The sequence below is a fragment of the Narcine bancroftii genome, chromosome 6, assembly GCF_036971445.1.
Source record: "Narcine bancroftii isolate sNarBan1 chromosome 6, sNarBan1.hap1, whole genome shotgun sequence".
Taxonomy (NCBI): Eukaryota; Metazoa; Chordata; class Chondrichthyes; order Torpediniformes; family Narcinidae; genus Narcine; species Narcine bancroftii.
Window position 1 is genome coordinate 18445835 of NC_091474.1, and position 19161 is coordinate 18464995.

The 19161-nt window shown below is 42.7% G+C and overlaps 1 long non-coding RNA gene across 1 annotated transcript in view; it reads left to right on the top strand.

The window, feature by feature from the left end:
- LOC138737441 (uncharacterized) overlaps positions 1 to 19161 on the top strand; it is a 202937-nt gene that overhangs the window by 144836 nt on the left and 38940 nt on the right. The gene's annotated exons all lie outside the window — the stretch shown is intronic.

The following is a 19161-nucleotide window of genomic DNA, read 5'->3' on the forward strand; positions in this document are numbered from 1 at the left end:
AACCATGTCGCCTGCTCGTACATCACAAGAATAAATACTGCAAATTATGAAAATTAACTTGCATCTAAATGTGTGATACTTATTGTAGGGTATTGTTGATATAATTACATTACTAGTATCTTAATTGAATTAGTCCAATTATGAGACCAATGTGTTAATGTCAATGAGAATTGTTGTCATAAACAATGTACAGATGCCATCAAAACTCTTAAGAACTGCAGCCAGAGATATGTAAATGCAATAATAAAATTTAAATGACCGCAAATACAAGCCATAAAAAGAAATAATAAATATCAAAGGATAGATATATAAATATTCACAGTCAGAACTATAGAACACTACAGCACAGAAAATAGGCCATTCAGCTCTTCTAGCTTGTGCCAAAACATCATTCCATTGGTCCCACTGACCTGCACTTATTCCATAACTCTCCAGACCTCTCCCATCATAGTCTTCAGGCTTCTGAGCCTGAAGTCCAGCATTTTCAGTGACCAGGTCCTTTATGCTGCCTTTTGGGGCAGAACCTCGCATCAATGCTTTCAATGGATGGGAGGTCAATGCCCATGATAGACTTGTCGAGGTTTGCAGCCTTTTGCATCCCTAGGCACTTGAGTTTCCAAACCAGTCTGTGATGCAACCAGTCATTCTACTTTCCGCAGATCATCTGTGGAAGTTTAAGACAGTATTCAATTAAATGCCAAATCTCCAGCAGCATTTCCAATTAATTCTAATACTATTACTATAGTCTATCACCAACTAATACTATCATGAAAACAAGGCTCCTTTGCTATTCAATTTATTCCTATCTTCCCAAATCTTTAATTCCTTCAGTGTTATCATTTCTATTTATCTTCGTCTTAATATACTTCATCTCCAACATCAAAGTACTCGAGATGGCAGAGGCCGACAGCATCGAATCCACACTGCTGAAGATCAAACTGCGCTGGGTAGGTCACGTCTCCAGAATGGAGGACCATCGCCTTCCCAAGATCATGTTCTATGGCGAGCTTTCCTCTGGCCACCGAGACAGAGGTGCACCAAAGAAGAGGTTCAAGGACTGCCTAAAGAAATCTCTTGGTGCCTGCCCCATTGACCACCGCCAGTAGGCTGATCTCGCCTCCAACTGTGCATCTTGGAGCCTCACAGTTCGGCGGGCAGCAACCTCCTTTGAAGAAGACTGCAGAGCCCACCTCACTGACAAAAGACAAAGGAGGAAAAACCCAACCCCAACCCACCAATTTTCCCTTGCAACCGCTGCAACCGTGTCTGCCTGTCCCGCATCGGACTTGTCAGCCACCAACGAGCCTGCAGCTGACGTGGACATTACCCCTCCATTAATCTTCATCCACGAAGCCAAGCCAAAGAAAAGAAGAAAGAATATATAAATAACTTGGTATCCACAACCCCCAAGGTAAAGGATTCCAAAGCTTTATAAACCTCACTTTTTCTTTTTCCAGTTTGTTCACATGATATGTGTTTTGCTGGGAAAGCCCACATTTTATTGCCCATTCCTAATTCCTTGAGAAAGTGGTTTAATCAAATGCCTTGAACTGTTCTAGCTCATCTGGTGAATGTACTCCCACAATGCCGTAAGGTTTAGAGTTCAGAACTTCAGAATCAGAATTGATTGTCGTGAACACGTGTCACAAAATTTGCTGTTTTGCAGTAAATTGCTATCAATTACATTTTAAAAATAAATAAATCAGTGCAAAATAAGAGAAAAAGTGAGACAGTTCATTGTCCACAAAGCCATGATAAAGGAAACAGCAACATAGTTTTGAATCAAGATAGTGTGTGACTTGTAACTCATAGCGTTCCTGTGTAGCAGCTGCCTTTTTAATTAATGGAGAAGTGCCATCATGGAGTTTGAGATGTCATTTGGATTTTCTAGGTAAATAGCTGTAGCAAAATTTGATAATGTGATAGATTTGGGTAAAGGTATGAATCATAGGGTGGTGCCAACCACATAGAATACTTTGGTTTCGTGGCGTTCAGCTTCTTCAGTATTATTGGAGCATCACTCATTCCGGTGTTTCTGATGGTCCATCACATTCTGGACTGTTGATCAGGCTGGGACTAACTTAAATCTGATGTCAAAAATATTGGTGAATGGTCTAGCAAGTTCTTTCAACTCATCAGTAGCCAAAGCCTAGTCTGAAGAATGTTCTCCAAGTAAAAGCACAATGCTGGGGAAACTCGGCAAGTCAAACAATGTACTTTATATAGCAAAGATAAAGACATATTACCAATAGTTCAGGTTTAACATGGCTGTGGCAGTGAGTCCGGGTGAGTACATGGTCACAAAGCTTGAGAGCAGCAGATGGGGAGCAGTGAGAGAGAAACATGGTTGTGGAAGCGAATCTGGGGAGTCATTGTTCCCTAGTTCTGGATTCTGTAGAAGAAGTCTTTCAGCATCTATCCTCCCAATATCTTGAGCACCTCTCTAAACTTCCTTCTCATTCTTTGATATCTCAGTCAGTATAGGTACCAGTAATGGATAGCATCTGTTACCAATACCTGAATTGGACCCAATGGGAAAACATCTGTTATTAACATTAGAATTAGTGCACGAAAGGCGTTAAGTCTGATATTGCTACCAAAAGGAATAAGAGCCCACCATCAAATTAGTGACTAGGTAATTGATTCTAATATAAAGACTAATTCATTGCATTGAAGGAATTGGTGAAAGTCTAATTCAGCCTTTAACCACTGTTGTTATAGCAAAATCACTCCATCTATCAGCCTGGCAATCCACCCCACCACAATCCTTTCCCCACCCCCTACAAAGTGTAGGGGCAAAGTTGGAAGACTTGACTTAAAACTCATTTGTTTTTCAACAACAAACCACTATGAAGTATAAAAAGTCCCAAAAAAGAGTCAGTCAAAACATCATTGACTGGACCTTAAATCAAAAGCAGATGTTACTCTCTTTAACTGTTCCATTGCAGATCTTCCTCTGTAACCGTGTCTTTGACACGGTTAAAACATCAGAAACAGAAATTAAGAAATTAAAAATTAAGTTCAACATTTGAGCATATTAAATAGGCGACTATTCATTTGTTTGTTACATGCAAGTAGAAAAATATAATAATTCCTTGAGAGGTGAAAGGTCTCAACTTCATTGCAACTCAGTACATTAAAAATGCCAGAGTTAAACAGAAGGGTTAATTGAAGTAAATGACATAATCCTCCTCAATCCTGACATAATCCCTAAAACAGAAAGAAGCTGTCAATCAAGAGGTTTGAGCCTTTTTCTCATTTGCTCCAATGTGCATTTCATTTGGACCTTACTGGAATCCACACAAGCTGACTACTAAAGGGAATTTTAATTCAACTTGCTGACAGCGCCAAAATAATCAAATACATACTTAAAAATTAACTGTACTTGGAACATACTGAGCAACTGTTCTCAATGACTTTCCTCCTCAGTACATCTGAAAACTCTGCAGGCAACTTTTTGGTTGTGTCATAAATTTAAAAAGAACTTTTAACATTTTAATTCAAGAAAATTGCAAACCAAATTCACTGATTACTGATTCCGTTCTTCTGTGGTCCTCATTTCCTTTTACTGATATTCAGTTAGTCAGTAGCTAATATAACCTTTATCTGAACTCAATATATAACTAGTTCTTATTCTTAAACTTAGATCAATTGAACCACAAGTTTTGATGCCATCTTGCCCACACCCAAGACACTTGATCGGCATCAATGTAGCTCTTTTTTAAAAACACAATCGGACATAACCTACTATAGATGGAACAATTTCTTTAATCTTAAAGACTTTAATCTTTCAGTTAGAAGCTTTACTGCCATAAACAAACAGTTTGATCCATAGCAATACAGTCATCTTTCTGATTTGTACTTCAAGCCTTTCAGCGCAAGTTGCATTGGATCTCACAACTACCAGGTGAGACAATTGTAAACAGAGGCAATAGGGAATAAAGGCATCGAGTGCATTACATAGGATCGTTTTTGTGTGGTACTTGTGTTTTGATGCGTGGCTACATCGATTTTATATGCATTTAACCCAAGATAAATTTCTAGCCAGTGAACTTTTTAAATTTAATTTCCAAAAAGAGTTAGCAGGATAACTATTTACAGAATGTAAATTACACACAGTATCACAAAATGCTAGCTGATTTGAAATCTAAACACACTCACAGTCCATCATTTGAAACTAGATCTTTATTGTTTTTGCATGTTCATTTGTGGGGCTGAGTTGGAGAAAGGATCAGCTCATGATTAAATGGTGGGGCAGACGATGGGCTGAATAGCCTATTTGTGCTTCTAAGCCCTTATGGTCTTATTTGTCAGGTAAAGTGTACAATATTCTGGAATGTCACTCAAAAGATTCACACCCTCTGGCCCACTATTGTGGTCACAAATAGGAAAGGGAAGATGTTAGACCTTTTTTTTCTTTTTCTTTGGCTTGGCTTCGCGGACGAAGATTTATGGAGGGGGTAAAAGTCCACGTCAGCTGCAGGCTCGTTTGTGGCTGACAAGTCCGATGCGGGACAGGCAGACACGGTTGCAGCGGCTGCAGGGGAAAATTGGTTGGTTGGGGTTGGGTGTTGGGTTTTTCCTCCTTTGCCTTTTGTTGCATGTTCATTTGTGGGGCTGAGTTGGAGAAAGGATCAGCTCATGATTAAATGGTGGGGCAGACGATGGGCTGAATAGCCTATTTGTGCTTCTAAGCCCTTATGGTCTTATTTGTCAGGTAAAGTGTACAATATTCTGGAATGTCACTCAAAAGATTCACACCCTCTGGCCCACTATTGTGGTCACAAATAGGAAAGGGAAGATGTTAGACCAGCTCTTGTTTAAATGGTTACTTCCCTGTGAGTGTTTTGCCTAAATATTACTTGCCCTTTATCAGGCCAGGCAGTGAAATTAATCAGATTTGGAGTAGATAGTATCGAATACTTTATTTCTTGAGGGATTTTGAATGTTTTAGGTCTTTACTCCCTAAAGTGCAGGACTTTGAAGTGACCTTATAGAACAGGAGTGTCCAAACTGTGGCTCTTTGACGTTTAATGTGCGGCTCGCAAAAATATGTTTACCGAGACAGGAATCATATGACCCGGTGCTCAGAGTGATAGTTTTAGTGGGCTTGGCTGGCGATCGCGTGACTGTGGTGCGTGTGGGTATGTTGCGGATGGAGTGTTAGTGTGATCAGGGCCGCCCGCCTTTCAGAACTCGACGCTTTTAACTCAGTATGTCTACTTTTTGATTATTAGCAGTTTAAAAACTACATACATGATTACATGCATATATGTCTTAATATTTATATAAAATATTTGTAACAAAATGTGAATGAAAGAGTAAGAACATGTATGTAATGTTTTTTCATGTCTTGCAGCTCTCAAACATCTAAAGTTTATTGTATGTGGCTCTTACATTAAGCAAGTTTGGCCACCCCTGTTATTTTTTTCTTTGGCTTGGCTTCGCGGACGAAGATTTATGGAGGGGTAATGTCCACATTAGCTGCAGGCTCGTTTGTGGCTGACAAGTCCGATGCGGGACAGGCAGACACGGTTGCATCGGTTGCAAGGGAAAATTGGTTGGTTGGGGTCGGGTGTTGGGTTTTTTCTCCTTTGTCTTTTGTCAGTGAGGTGGGCTCTGCGGTCTTCTTCAAAGGAGGTTGCTGACCACCGAACTGTGAGGCGCCAAGATGCACGGTTTGAGGCGATATCAGCCCACTGGCGGTTGTCAATGTGGCAGGCACCAAGAGATTTCTTTAAGCAGTCCTTGTACCTCTTCTTTGGTGCACCTCTGTCTCGGTGGCCAGTGGAGAGCTCGCCATATAACACGATCTTGGGAAGGCGATGGTCCTCCATTCTGGAGACATGACCTACCCAGCGCAGTTTAATCTTCAGCAGCATGGATTCGATGCAGTCGGCCTCTGCCATCTCGAAAACTTCGATGTTGGAGATGAAGTCGCTCCAATGAATATTGAGGATGGAGCGGAGACAACACTGGTGGAAGCGTTCTAGGAGCCGTAGGTGATGCCGGTAGAGGACCCATGATTCGGAGCCGAACAGGAGTGTGGATATGACAATGGCTCCGTATACGCTAATATTTGTGTTGTTTTTCAGTTGGTTGTTTTTCCAGACTCTTTTGTGTAGTCTTCCAAAGGCACTATTTGCCTTGGCGAGTCTGTTGTCTATCTCGTTGTCGATCCTTGCATCCAATGAAATGGTGCAGCCGAGATAGGTAAACTGGTTGACCGTTTTGAGTTTTGTGTGCCTGATGGAGATGTGGGGAGGCTGGTAGTCATGGTGGGGAGCTGGCTGATGGAGGACCTCAGTTTTCTTCAGGCTGACTTCCAGGCCAAACATTTTGGCAGTTTCCGCAAAGCAGGACGTCAAGCGCTGAAGAGCTGGCTCTGAATGGGCAACTAAAGCGGCATCGTCTGCAAAGAGTAGTTCATGGACAAGTTGCTCTTGTGTCTTGGTGTGAGCTTGCAGGTGCCTCAGATTGAAGAGATTGCCATCCGTGTGGTACCGGATGTAAACAGCATCTTCATTGTTGAGGTCTTTCATGGCTTGTTTCAGCATCATGCTGAAGAAGATTGAAAAGAAGGTTGGTGCGAGAACGCAGCCTTGCTTCACGCCATTATTAATGAAGAAGGGTTCAGAGAGCTCATTTCTGTATCTGACCCGACCTTGTTGGTTTTCGTGCAGTTGGATAACTATGTTGAGGAACTTTGGGGGGCATCCGAGGCGCTCTAGTATTTGCCAAAGCCCTTTCCTACTCACGGTGTCAAAGGCTTTGGTGAGGTCAACAAAGGTGATGTAGAGTCCTTTGTTTTGTTCTCTGTACTTTTCTTGGAGCTGTCTGAGGGCAAAGATCATGTCAGTAGTTCCTCTGTTTGCGCAAAAGCTGCACTGTGATTCTGGGAGATCATTCTCGGTGACACTAGGTATTATTCTATTTAGGAGAATCCTAGCGAAGATTTTGCTTGCAATGGAGAGCTGTGTGATTCCCCTGTAGTTTGAGCAGTCTGATTTCTCGCCTTTGTTTTTGCACAGGGTGATGAGGATGGCATCATGAAGGTCCTGAGGCAGCTTTCCTTGGTCCCAGCAGAGCTTGAAAAACTCATGCAGTTTGACATGCAAAGTTTTGCCGCCAGCCTTCCAGACCTGAATAAAAAGGTTTTGATTCCATCCATACCTGCTGCTTTGCCACTTTTCAGTTGTTCAATTGCCTTATATGTCTCTTCCCGGGTGAGGACCTCATCCAGCTCTAGCCTTAAGGGCTGTTGATGGAGCTGGAGCAGGGCGGATTTTTGGACTGAGCAGTTGGCACTGAAAAGAGATTGGAAGTGTTCTGACCATCGGTTGAAGATGGAGATCTTGTCGCTGAGGAGGACTTTGCCGTCTGAGCTGCGCAGCGGGCTTTGGACTTGGGGTGAGGGGCCATACACAGCCTTTAGAGCCTCGTAAAAACCCCTGAAGTCGCCAATGTCTGCGCTGAGCTGGGTTCGTTTGGCGAGGCTAGTCCACCACTCATTTTGGATCTCCTGGAGTTTGCGCTGAAGATAGCTGCATGCGCGACGGAAGGCTCGTTTCTTCTCTGGCCAGGACGGCTTTGCAAGGTGAGCCTGGTGGGCAGGTCGCTTCTTTGCCAGCAGCTCCTGGATTTCCTGGTTGTTTTCATCAAACCAGTCCTTGTTTTTCCTGGAGGAGAAGCCCAGTACCTCTTCAGTGGATTGCAGTATGGCAGTCTTCAGCTGATCCCAGAGGGTTTCAGGGGATGATTCTGTGAGGCGGATTGCATCCTCGAGCTTTGCTTTGAGGTTTGCCTGGAAGTTTCCTTTCACTTCGTCTGACTGCAAGTTTCCAACATTGAACCTCTTTCTGGGGGCTTTACTGTTCCTGGACTTTGGCTTGAAGTGAAGTTTGAACTTGCAGCGAACCAGCTGGTGGTCAGTGTGGCATTCCGCGCTGGGCATGACCCTGGTGTGGAGCACATCTCGTTTGTCTCTTTCTCGCACCAGGACGTAGTCTAGGAGGTGCCAGTGTTTGGATCGAGGATGCATCCAGGTAGTCTTCAGGCTGTCCATCTGCTGAAAAAGGGTGTTTAAAATAACAAAGAAAGTGAATAAAGTGAATGTTCACAATCTTTTTGCTAGGATGGATGATTCTTGAACAAAATGGCATTGGTTTAAGGACCGAAGCAAGAGATTTAAGAGGGACCCAAATGGAAAACCTTTTTATTCAGAGGTTAGTCCAGATCTGATGTGAACGCAAAAGGAAACTGCAGAGATGAGAACAATTTTGATGCAAAATACATTTATGTGGAGAGAGGAAGGGTTTGGAAGGATGTGGCCAAATGCAGGCAAATGGAGCTCAGCCAGAATGCCAACTTAGTAGTGGACGAACTGGGGAAAAGAGTCTGTTCCACTCTGTACAACTCTGTCTCTAAATAAATATCATTTGTAATTATCAGGAATTATCCCTGCTTCCAACTTTATGGAGAATAGCAGCACTGAAGTTAATGCTTCTGCATCATTAACTCCAGGGACCCAGTTGGTGGCTCCGGACCCAAATATGCTGAGTAAACGAGATGATTGACTTCCAACTGCCTTGGCTGTTTTCTGTTATGTTAGGGATAAGTTTAGTTATTCGTGCGATTACTTTCCCCTCCCACCAAGATCCCTGTTGAATTTAACTTTGCTGAAGTTCCTTCGGGTCCATGCCTGGAGATTAAAGAGAATCTCTCATACCCCATTTCTGAATTTAACTGGTTGGAAACCAAGGTCGTGATGAAGTAATGGAACTAACTGGTACTTGCAGATCCTAAGCTGAAGATTGGTGAGTATTTGCCCTTTTACAGGCCCCTGATGAATCGTTGACGAAGGTCAAAGGGATAAAATTAGACCAGCCATTCTCAAAAAAATTCTCATTTTTTTTGGCTATGGTTCCCTTTGGTCTCTGCTCAAAGTTTACGGGCTCCCTTCCCTGTGTGTGTTGTCAAAACACAGAAATGCTAGAAGAACTCATCCAGTCTCACAGTGTCCCATAGGAGGTAAAATTATATTACCGACATTTTGGGCCTGAGTCCTTCCTCAAGGTATGAGTGAAAAAAATGTGTCTGAAATCAAGGCTGGGAGGGGAAAGAAAGGGAGAAGAATGGGGCACGGAGGAGTAGAGACCAACTGTCAAAAGGAGAAAGGTGAGAATTGATCAGAGCTCTGTGAAAGGAGACAGATGGAAAAGGGGGGTGCTCAGACAGAAGATGAGGTGTTCTTCCTCCAATTATTTAGTTTCTCTCCTACCGACTACAGAAAAAAAACCCAAAAAATATTTTATGATTTCAATCTGTGGTCCCTCCTTAAATGTGCATGGCCTCCATTGAGAATGGCTGAATAGTCAAAAGTTTTCTGTATGCTAGACTTCAATTGTTCTTAGTTTATAAATACTAAACACCTTACATCACCAATATTCCAAATTGCTTAAGAATGAGCAAAGCTAGTCAACTTAAACCAAACATGGAGATCGATTGAGTTTTCTGCTTTCGCTGTACTTTAAATGATCCAAGGGTTTTCCCCTTTATCAATCTTTGTCATTCAAGTGCCTTGTCATTTGGCATAGGCAATCATGTCTCTCCATCTGTCTTCTCCATCCTCTGAATTGCAGTTGTTGCCTTCCCTGTTCTCCTATGGTGAAGGCTCCATCTCTGAGCTGAGACCATAGTTGATGTTGAGTTTATGATTATACAAGGGAAAAATACTGAAGTAATTTCCCATTCCCTTCTTCAGTTGCAGTGTCCCTACTGGACGGGTAACCCAGGCCATTGATCAGCAGATTCATCTGCCTAGCATTTTTAGTTTTACAACCATAAATTCCAATTCGTAGCATCTGCCTGTAAAAATCCATCCACCATCTGCAATCCATAACTTCACTACTCCTTGTCCAAAGGTGGCCTGTAAGCAATCAGATGGAAGGAGCACCTTACACCTCCTTTGGCTAAGCAATTGTCCATCACCAACACCTCTATCAATAGGGACTGTTTAGTTTCTTAATCAGAAAGAGCCTTGTTACATTAATTTCAAATTTACCAATGACTATTTTCATCTCATTATAAGTAAAACACAAAAATCTGGTTGAAGTAAAAACACAAAGCTGGAGAAATTCACCAGGTTAAACAGTGTCCTTTATATAGCAAAGTTTACATAACTCAAAGTTTCAGGCTTGAGTCCTTTATCAAGGAATAGAAAAATGAGGGCAGGTGTCTAAATAATAGAGTTGTTGGGGAAGGCGTGGTTGCAAAGGCAGTAGGTCATAGGTGGAGGAGGGAGGGAGGGGACATCAGCAAGCAAGGGTAGAGGGAAAACTGGGTGAATAGAGAGGGAAGGGGGAGGAGATCTAGAAGGGGTAAGGAAGGGGTAAAGAGGAGAATAGGTTAGCAGAAACCAGAAATGTTGATATTAATGCCATCTGGCTGGAGAGTCCCCAGACAGGAAATCAGGTGCTGTTCCTTCAGTTTGCAGGTGGGATAGTACATAAGACCAATTGACAGGTGTGTGAGTATGGGACTATGACATAGGACTGAAATGGTTGGTTACTGGAAGGTCTCTGTCACTGGTGCAGACGGAGCGAAGGTGTTCAGCGAAGTGATCTCCCAGTCTGCTCCCAGTCTCTCCGATGTAGAGAAGGCCAAAAGGGCAATGAGATGAGTTAAAGGAGAAGTGTTTAAAGTGAGGACAAGTTCTGCCAGGCAGTTAGAGTGAGGACAAGTTAATCTCATTCTACACTCATTATCTTAAAATTAATATTTGTGATGAACTATTTTCATATTTTAGAGCTTGAAATTTGTTAGCATTATTTTTGTTTTAGTTAAGAGTTGCCTTTCCAGTTATTACCATTATTTGGCTAAATTTTACAGATATTAAAAAAATACTGTAGGGAAATCCAGAGAAATTGTGCTTTTTACAATAAATAACAGTTCAAAGATGTCCATTGAATCTCATGTTTTTACTAATCTGGGATTGTTCTGAGTCACATAATGCAATTGAATAGAAGCCAATTTCGCATTTTCATAAAACCAGAATGCACAGATGAAATAGTAATCCATGTTGCCAATGTTTAGCTTAATTTATGTGAAAAGAATTTTAAGTATCACTTTATTTTGCTAATTATCAGTTAAAAAAGTTAAGGCTTTAAAAAAAAAATCAAGGTTTGCTTAAACAGCTCCATAGGATTAGCTCTTGTGCATTTGCCCTCCAGGCTAAAAAGTCCAGGTCTGTCCAGTCTTTCTGCGTTAGATCTCTAACATTAAGGATAGGTCTTCTCTGCACCACCCACAGTGCCTGAATGTTTCCCTTGTTTTACAGCAAGTAATACCGAACACTAGACTTGAAGAGCTGCACATTTTCATCACAGTACCTTCCGACTTGTCTTCCATCATCAAAGTGAAAATATACAGTGCAGTCTTACACTTTAGGATTCCAATAATCTTCAGTTCAGCACTCCATATTAGTTTGCATTACAGCTCCTTACAGTTTTGGATTCTGACCCTCCTACCACCCCCCACCACCACCACTACAGTAACTGAAGGAGGGAGGGAAGTTGGATCTTTGATTGCCCAGATCATTTTATTTCATGTTATATCCAGTTGTCTGGTTTAAAAAATGATAAAAGTTTGGAATTGTCCATTCTGAACTCATATTGTGAGCACACAATAAAGCTGGAGGGAAAAGAAATGTTAAAAGTAATAAAAGTATTTGTTTATCTTACTTAGCGTGCACTGAAAATTAAACTGGATCATTTTACTTTCAATATGGAGATGTTTCCTTGAAAATACTGTAAGGGATAAAATGACTTGCAAACAAATATTTTAAAGAAATCCAGCAGCTAGATTATTGTTTATGAATTCTTTATCATGATTGTAGCAGCCTTTAGACAAGGCCTTTTGTTTAATATAAACAATTTTATTTTGAATTTGTTTTTGTGCTGTGTAGAACCAGTGCAATGTAGACTGTCCAGATAATTCCTTTGATCATGTACTTTTGAAAGTACATGAAAGTCCCTAACATTTTATTGTCCATTTATTACAGTTTTAAGTATAGTTTAATAGTTCGAATAAACCATGAAAAACTCACATTAATAAGTCTAAACCATGACGCCTGCATATTGCTCACGCTATTATAAAGGGGAATAGTCGTAATAAGTACTGAAAAACCTTTTGTGGGTTCATGAGGTAGCTTTTATAAATGATTGATTCCCTTATTGATAAGATAACTAATGTCAAAATGTTATGCTTAATTTTCGCTCTAAAATGGTGCAAAATTCCCTGAGTAGAATTAAATTGTTTTACTTCTATTGCTCCATTCTGCTCTTACTTTTGCAAGTCATTCAGGATAATATTAGAAATTCAGGAAGCAATAAAGTCCTGTTGAGATTATAATATAACTTTATTTGACTGAATAAATTTCAAGATAGCAAATTGTGAAACTTTTCATTTTATTCAATGACCATTATTTTTAACTCACCAAGTAAAATCAATAATGACAGCTGTGACAACATGAATAATATGATGTGGCAGCTCACCACTAGGCAGGCGAACCGGCCCTGTTTGTAAGCCACGCGGCGGGGCAGCGGCCAAAATGGTGCCGTCGGGGTGTTACTTTCCTCCCAGCACGGGGACCACGTGACGCCCGGGTGACGTCAGCTCCCTCCAGCGCGGTTCTCAGCAAGGTCCGGGCTGGGAGTTTGAGTACAGCCCAGCAGCCTGCAATATGCTAGTCTGCTCACTGAGCTCAACCTGTCTGGTTGTGTGTATCCTTTCAGGAGTAGAGTAGCTGCCGCTACAATGGTGTAAATTCCTCTAATAAATACTGCAGAAATAGACATGTGGAAGAGACCAGTGATATTTCAGGTTCAAGACTCAAATCAGGGGCAAGACCTATAACATGCTGATACAATAACCCAGTGCTCCATGGCACTCAATATTGTAATTGGCACATTGGGTACGACAAGCTGTTTTGCACAGATGTATGATACCCTGCTTCACAGATACTCAAGTCCAGCAGAATCCTTTCTTTCAGAAGAAGGCAGCAAAAATAAACATTTACAAATATTTGTTTCCTATAGATTGGTGGAATATATAGAATAGAGTCATACATCATGGAAACTGGCCTTACAGCCCCCCTATTATCTGCCCAGGCTATTAAGCACCCAGCTTCCCTTTTGCTTCAGCCACCAACTTTGCCTTCTCCCAAAACCTCCTCAATATTTTATTCTACCATTCAGCCTCACTAGGTGAAATTTAGAGCAGAATGTTTACCAATCACTTGGCATGTCTTTGACATGTGGGAAGACACCCTAGCATAGGAAGAATGTAAAAGTTTCACTCCAACAATGCTCAAGTTCAAGATCAACTCCAAGTCTCCTTAGCTGTGAGGCAAGAGCACTGACTGTTGTGCCCTATGATCTTGTCCTCCCTCCTCTATTACCGTAAAGTACTGATGCGTTTAATTTAAACAAGGTGACTCTATTGATTTTGGGGAAGGAACTTGGTATGAGCATGGTATGTATTAATTTAATACATTTAATTAAAGAAAATAACTTTAGCAATCATAATTCCTACCCTGACTTTTGTTTCAAAGTTAATGCAATAATAATAATGCCTGAACATTTAAAAACGAATTCTGTTGAAATATACAACTTAAGGCAACTTTTCAAAGAGAATAAAGACAAGGTTTTCTGGTCTATCAGTTATTTCTGACTGACTGAATATTCAAAGTGATTCTTCTAATTCTTTACGGTGACTCTAATTAAACTCCTGGTCTCAACTTCTGTTCCTTTGATGTTCATTTCTGACTTCTTCACTTTTTATTTTTCGCCAATGTTTCCAATCATGGATTGTGGACGGTATATAAAACAAGTTGCATATTTTAAAAATTAATAAATCCTAAATTAGTTGATATAAAGTAGAGTGGAGGCAATTGGTGTTTAACAACCTGTAGCACGCGTCGAAAGAACCAAAGACTTGTTGATCCAAACCAAAACTTTTATTAACTAAAAGACTGGAGCGTATCACAAGTAGGTCGACCAGTCCAGAATGACCTGGTCTGGCTAGGAGCAACCCTTTAAGACCTGCCAGTAGGCGTGGCTATGCTCTCAGCCAATCACAGTCATCCTACACTACCATCTGTACATATACACATTGGTGATAGAATCTGTTCTATCACATTTACCCCTTCTTTGAGAACTGACCCCGGATGGAGGTTAGGGGCTGTACCGGTCAAGGGGCCTGACCATCTGGTGTGATGCCGGGATTGGGGTCGCCAGAGTCGTGTAGGGTGTGGCCACTGCTTCGCTCAATTCCCCAGCAGCGGTCGAAAGTCTGGCCTGAGCTGGTGGGGTGGTGCTGGTCCCTCTGTTCAAACACATAACCTGGGGGAGAAGGAATAGGGGGAGGTTGGGTTAAAGGCACTGCTGTGTCTGATCTGGCTTGGGATAGGTCCCTTACCGAGACTGTGTCCTCCCACCCGTCCGGGTACTCAATGTAGGCATAATGCAGGTTTTCATGGAGCAGAGTCACTTGGTCAACCAAGGGGTCATTCTTTGAGTACCGGATGTGGCATCGTAAGAGGACCGGACCGGGATCCATGAGCCACGTCGGTATGGTCGTTCCCGATTCGGATTTCCTCTTTCATGGGGGGTGGCATTGGTCACGGTGCATAGGAGGGAGCGGATGGAGTGTAGGGCACTAGTGAGCACGTCCTGCCAGCGAGAGATGGGGAGACCTTTGGACAGGAGGGCAAGCGTAACCACTTTCCAAACGGTGGCATTCTCTCTTTCGACTTGCCCATTACCGCATGGGTTATAGCTGGTGGTCCTGCTTGAAGCAATACCATGCTCCAGAAGGTACTGCCGCACCTCCACGCTCAGAAACGAGGACCCCCTGTCACTGTGGATGTAACTGGGGTACCCAAAGATGGCGAAGATGCTGTGCAGGGTCTCTATGACTAAGGAGGCAGTCATGTCCGAGCAGGGCACAGTGAACAGGAAGCGGGAGTACTCGTCGATGGCCATAAGGATGCAGGTGTCGACGGTAGGGGTCCCTTGAAGTCTACGCTGAGACGCTCAAAGGGGCAGGTGGTTTTGATGACATGGGTGTTCTCCAGATGGAAGAAGTGGGGCTTGCACTCAGCGCACTCTGGGCAGGCTCGGGTCATGGAGTCAATCTCCTCGACCGTGTAGGGCCGGTTGTGAGCTTTGACAAAGTGCGCGAACCTAGTGACCCCTGGATGACAGAGCTCCTTGTGGAGTCTCTGCAGCCTGTCCAGTTATACGTTGGCTCAAGTCCCCCTGGAGAGCACATCTGGCGGGTCGTTGAGTTTACATTGCCGATACAGTATGTCATAATTAAAGGTGGAGAGCTCGATTCTCCCCATGGCGATTTTGTCATTCTTGATCTTACCTCGCTAGGCATTGCTAAACATGAAGGAGACTGCGCGTTGGTTGGTCAGCGCCTGCCAGTGAGGTAGTGTGTCCAACGATGTACTGCTTCGACTATGGCCTGGGCCTCCATCTCGACAGAGGAGTGTTGGCTCTCAGTACCCTGGAGGGTTCTGGAGAAGAAGGCTACCGGCCGGCTGGCCTGGTTCAAAGTGGCTGCCAGTGCAAAGTTGGACGCATCGCTCTGGACTTGGAACGGAATGGACTCATCGATGGCATGCAGCGTTGCAGCAGCGATGTCCGATTTGAACCGGGCAAAGGCCGCTCTGGCTTCGGTTGACAGGGGGAAGGAGGTGGTCTTGATGAGTGGCTGTGCCTTGTCAGCATAGTGTGGAACTGTTTGGGCAAAGTAAGAAAAAAAGCCCAGGCATTGTCTGAGTGCCTTCTGGGTGTGGGGGGGGGCAAGTCCATGAGGGGACGCATGCAGTCAAGGTCCGGCATGACCACCCCGTTCTCCACCACACAATGTAGGATTGCGAGCCGAGAGGTCCGGAAGACACACTTGTTGAAATTCTAGGTCAAGTTCAGCTGAATTGCAGTCTGAAAAAAATTTCTCAAGGTTGGCATCGTGAACCTCCGTGTCATGGCCACAGATGGTCACAAAACCTAACTATCTTTTTTTTGATGACTCCAGCCATTGGAATATTCACCAATTGATGCCAATTGACTTCACCAATATTCCTTGATATCATACTGAGGCAGTTACTTTCACTGCAACTCTGGAATTTAATGTTTTGGTCCATGGTTGTATCAAAGTTGTGGACTAAAATTGGACAAAGCCCAAATAAAATTTATTATGATACCGCTAGCAGTAGCCAAAAAATTTATTATGACAACCTGGAAATTGGAAACAAACCTTAAAATACAACAGTGGCTTTCAGAAATAAACAAGTGTATTCCATTAGAAAAAATTACATACAGTCTGAAAGACAAGTGTACATTATTTGAACAAATTTGGGAACCATACATAAAATATGTCGAAGAACGTTGACCACAAACTTTCATCTCGTAAAACAACGTAATTATGACAACAATAAGATTTAAATATGTGAAAGTAAACAATACAATTTTTTTTTGGTTATTTCTTTGTTTTAAGTGTTTTATCATTTATGATTTTTGATGAGGGAAGAGAGGAAGTGGGGGAAAATAAAAAATGTCCCTATTGTTGATCATTTGTGGATATTGTTATTGATATGACTCAGTGCAAGAATTAAAAATTTAAAAAAATGTTTTTGACAAGATTCAGCTGAATGGTCTTAGTGAAACCCAAACTGAGCATCATTGAGCAAATTATTGCTGAGGAAATACTGCTCGACAGTGTTGTTAATAAAACTTTTAAACAGTTTTGTTTGCTGAGTGTGATTAAACTCTTTGGCTTGGCTTCGCGGACGAAGATTTATGGAGGGGGTAAAAGTCCACGTCAGCTGCAGGCTCGTTTGTGGCTGACAAGTCCGATGCGGGACAGGCAGACACGGTTGCAGCGGCTGCAGGGGAAAAATGGTTGGTTGGGGTTGGGTGTTGGGTTTTTCCTCCTTTGCCTTTTGTCAGTGAGGTGGGCTCTGCAGTCTTCTTCAAAGGAGGTTGCTGCCCGCCAAACTGTGAGGCGCCAAGATGCACGGTTTGAGGCGATATCAGCCCACTGGCGGTGGTCAATGTGGCAAGCACCAAGAGATTTCTTTAGGCAGTCCTTGTACCTTTTTTTTTTGGTGCACCTCTGTCACGGTGGCCAGTGGAGAGCTCGCCGTATAACACGATCTTGGGAAGGCGATGGTCCTCCATTCTGGAGACGTGACCCACCCAGCGCAGCTGGATCTTCAGCAGCGTGGACTTGATGCTGTCGACCTCTGCCATCTCGAGTACTTCGACGTTAGGGATGAAAGCGCTCCAATGGATGTTGAGGATGGAGCGGAGACTATTTGACTGGTAATTAGCTGGATTGCATTTATTTTTTTGGGAATAGGATATATGTGAGTTATGGTACAGACAACTCCATACAAACATTCCGTTGATTTTTGACCGTTTCACACACACATTTTGCATTGTTGTCGAAATGAGTGGAACTAAATATGTATAAGATGAAATTGTTGCACTCTTGTACAGTATGTTCAGTATTACTGACTGGGTATTAAATCTCCCAAGTTGTGAACAGGAATGGGTTTTAAATAGATAAGGCTTTGGAATAATAAGATCAGAATAAATGTTTCAGAACTGAAGCTGTGAGGAATTTAATTTAGGTTATGGTTAAATAAAAATTGTGTTTATTATTTGTGTTCTGCTTTTGGAAATGAGGAAATTTGGTGACTGTATCATAAACAGGTGTTGAATATGGAGCCACTCTTAAACTCGATTAATCTGTTCCTTTTGGAAATGCATTCCAAAAGGATGATGCCCTTCACTTATATAACCTTTGGGAATGTTATTCTTCTTTCTTTGGCTTGGCTTCGCGGACGAAGATTTATGGAGGGGCAATGTCCACGTGAGCTGCAGGTTTGTTGGTGGCTGACAAGTCCGATGCGGGACAGGCCGACACGGTTGCAGCGGTTGCAAGGGAAAATTGGTGGGTTGGGGTTGGGGGTTGGGTTTTTCCTCCTTTGTCTTTTGTCAGTGAGGTGGGCTCTGCGGTCTTCTTCAAAGGAGGCTGCTGCCCGCCGAACTGGGAGGTGCGAAGATGCACGGTTGGAGGCGATATCAGCCCACTGGCGGTGGTCAATGTGGCAAGCACCAAGAGATTTCTTTAGGCAGTCCTTGTACCTTTTTTTTTTGGTGCACCTCTGTCACGGTGGCCAGTGGAGAGCTCGCCGTATAACACGATCTTGGGAAGGCGATGGTCCTCCATTCTGGAGACGTGACCCACCCAGCGCAGCTGGATCTTCAGCAGCGTGGACTTGATGCTGTCGACCTCTGCCATCTCGAGTACTTCGACGTTAGGGATGAAAGCGCTCCAATGGATGTTGAGGATGGAGTGGAGACTATTTGACTGGTAATTAGCTGGATTGCATTTATTTTTTTGGGAATAGGATATATGTGAGTTATGGTACAGACAACTCCATACAAACATTCCGTTGATTTTTGACCGTTTCACACACACATTTTGCATTGTTGTCGAAATGAGTGGAACTAAATATGTATAAGATGAAATTGTTGCACTCTTGTACAGTATGTTCAGTATTACTGACTGGGTATTAAATCTCCCAAGTTGTGAACAGGAATGGGTTTTAAATAGATAAGGCTTTGGAATAATAAGATCAGAATAAATGTTTCAGAACTGAAGCTGTGAGGAATTTAATTTAGGTTATGGTTAAATAAAAATTGTGTTTATTATTTGTGTTCTGCTTTTGGAAATGAGGAAATTTGGTGACTGTATCATAAACAGGTGTTGAATATGGAGCCACTCTTAAACTCGATTAATCTGTTCCTTTTGGAAATGCATTCCAAAAGGATGATGCCCTTCACTTATATAACCTTTGGGAATGTTATTCTTCTTTCTTTGGCTTGGCTTCGCGGACGAAGATTTATGGAGGGGCAATGTCCACGTGAGCTGCAGGTTTGTTGGTGGCTGACAAGTCCGATGCGGGACAGGCCGACACGGTTGCAGCGGTTGCAAGGGAAAATTGGTGGGTTGGGGTTGGGGGTTGGGTTTTTCCTCCTTTGTCTTTTGTCAGTGAGGTGGGCTCTGCGGTCTTCTTCAAAG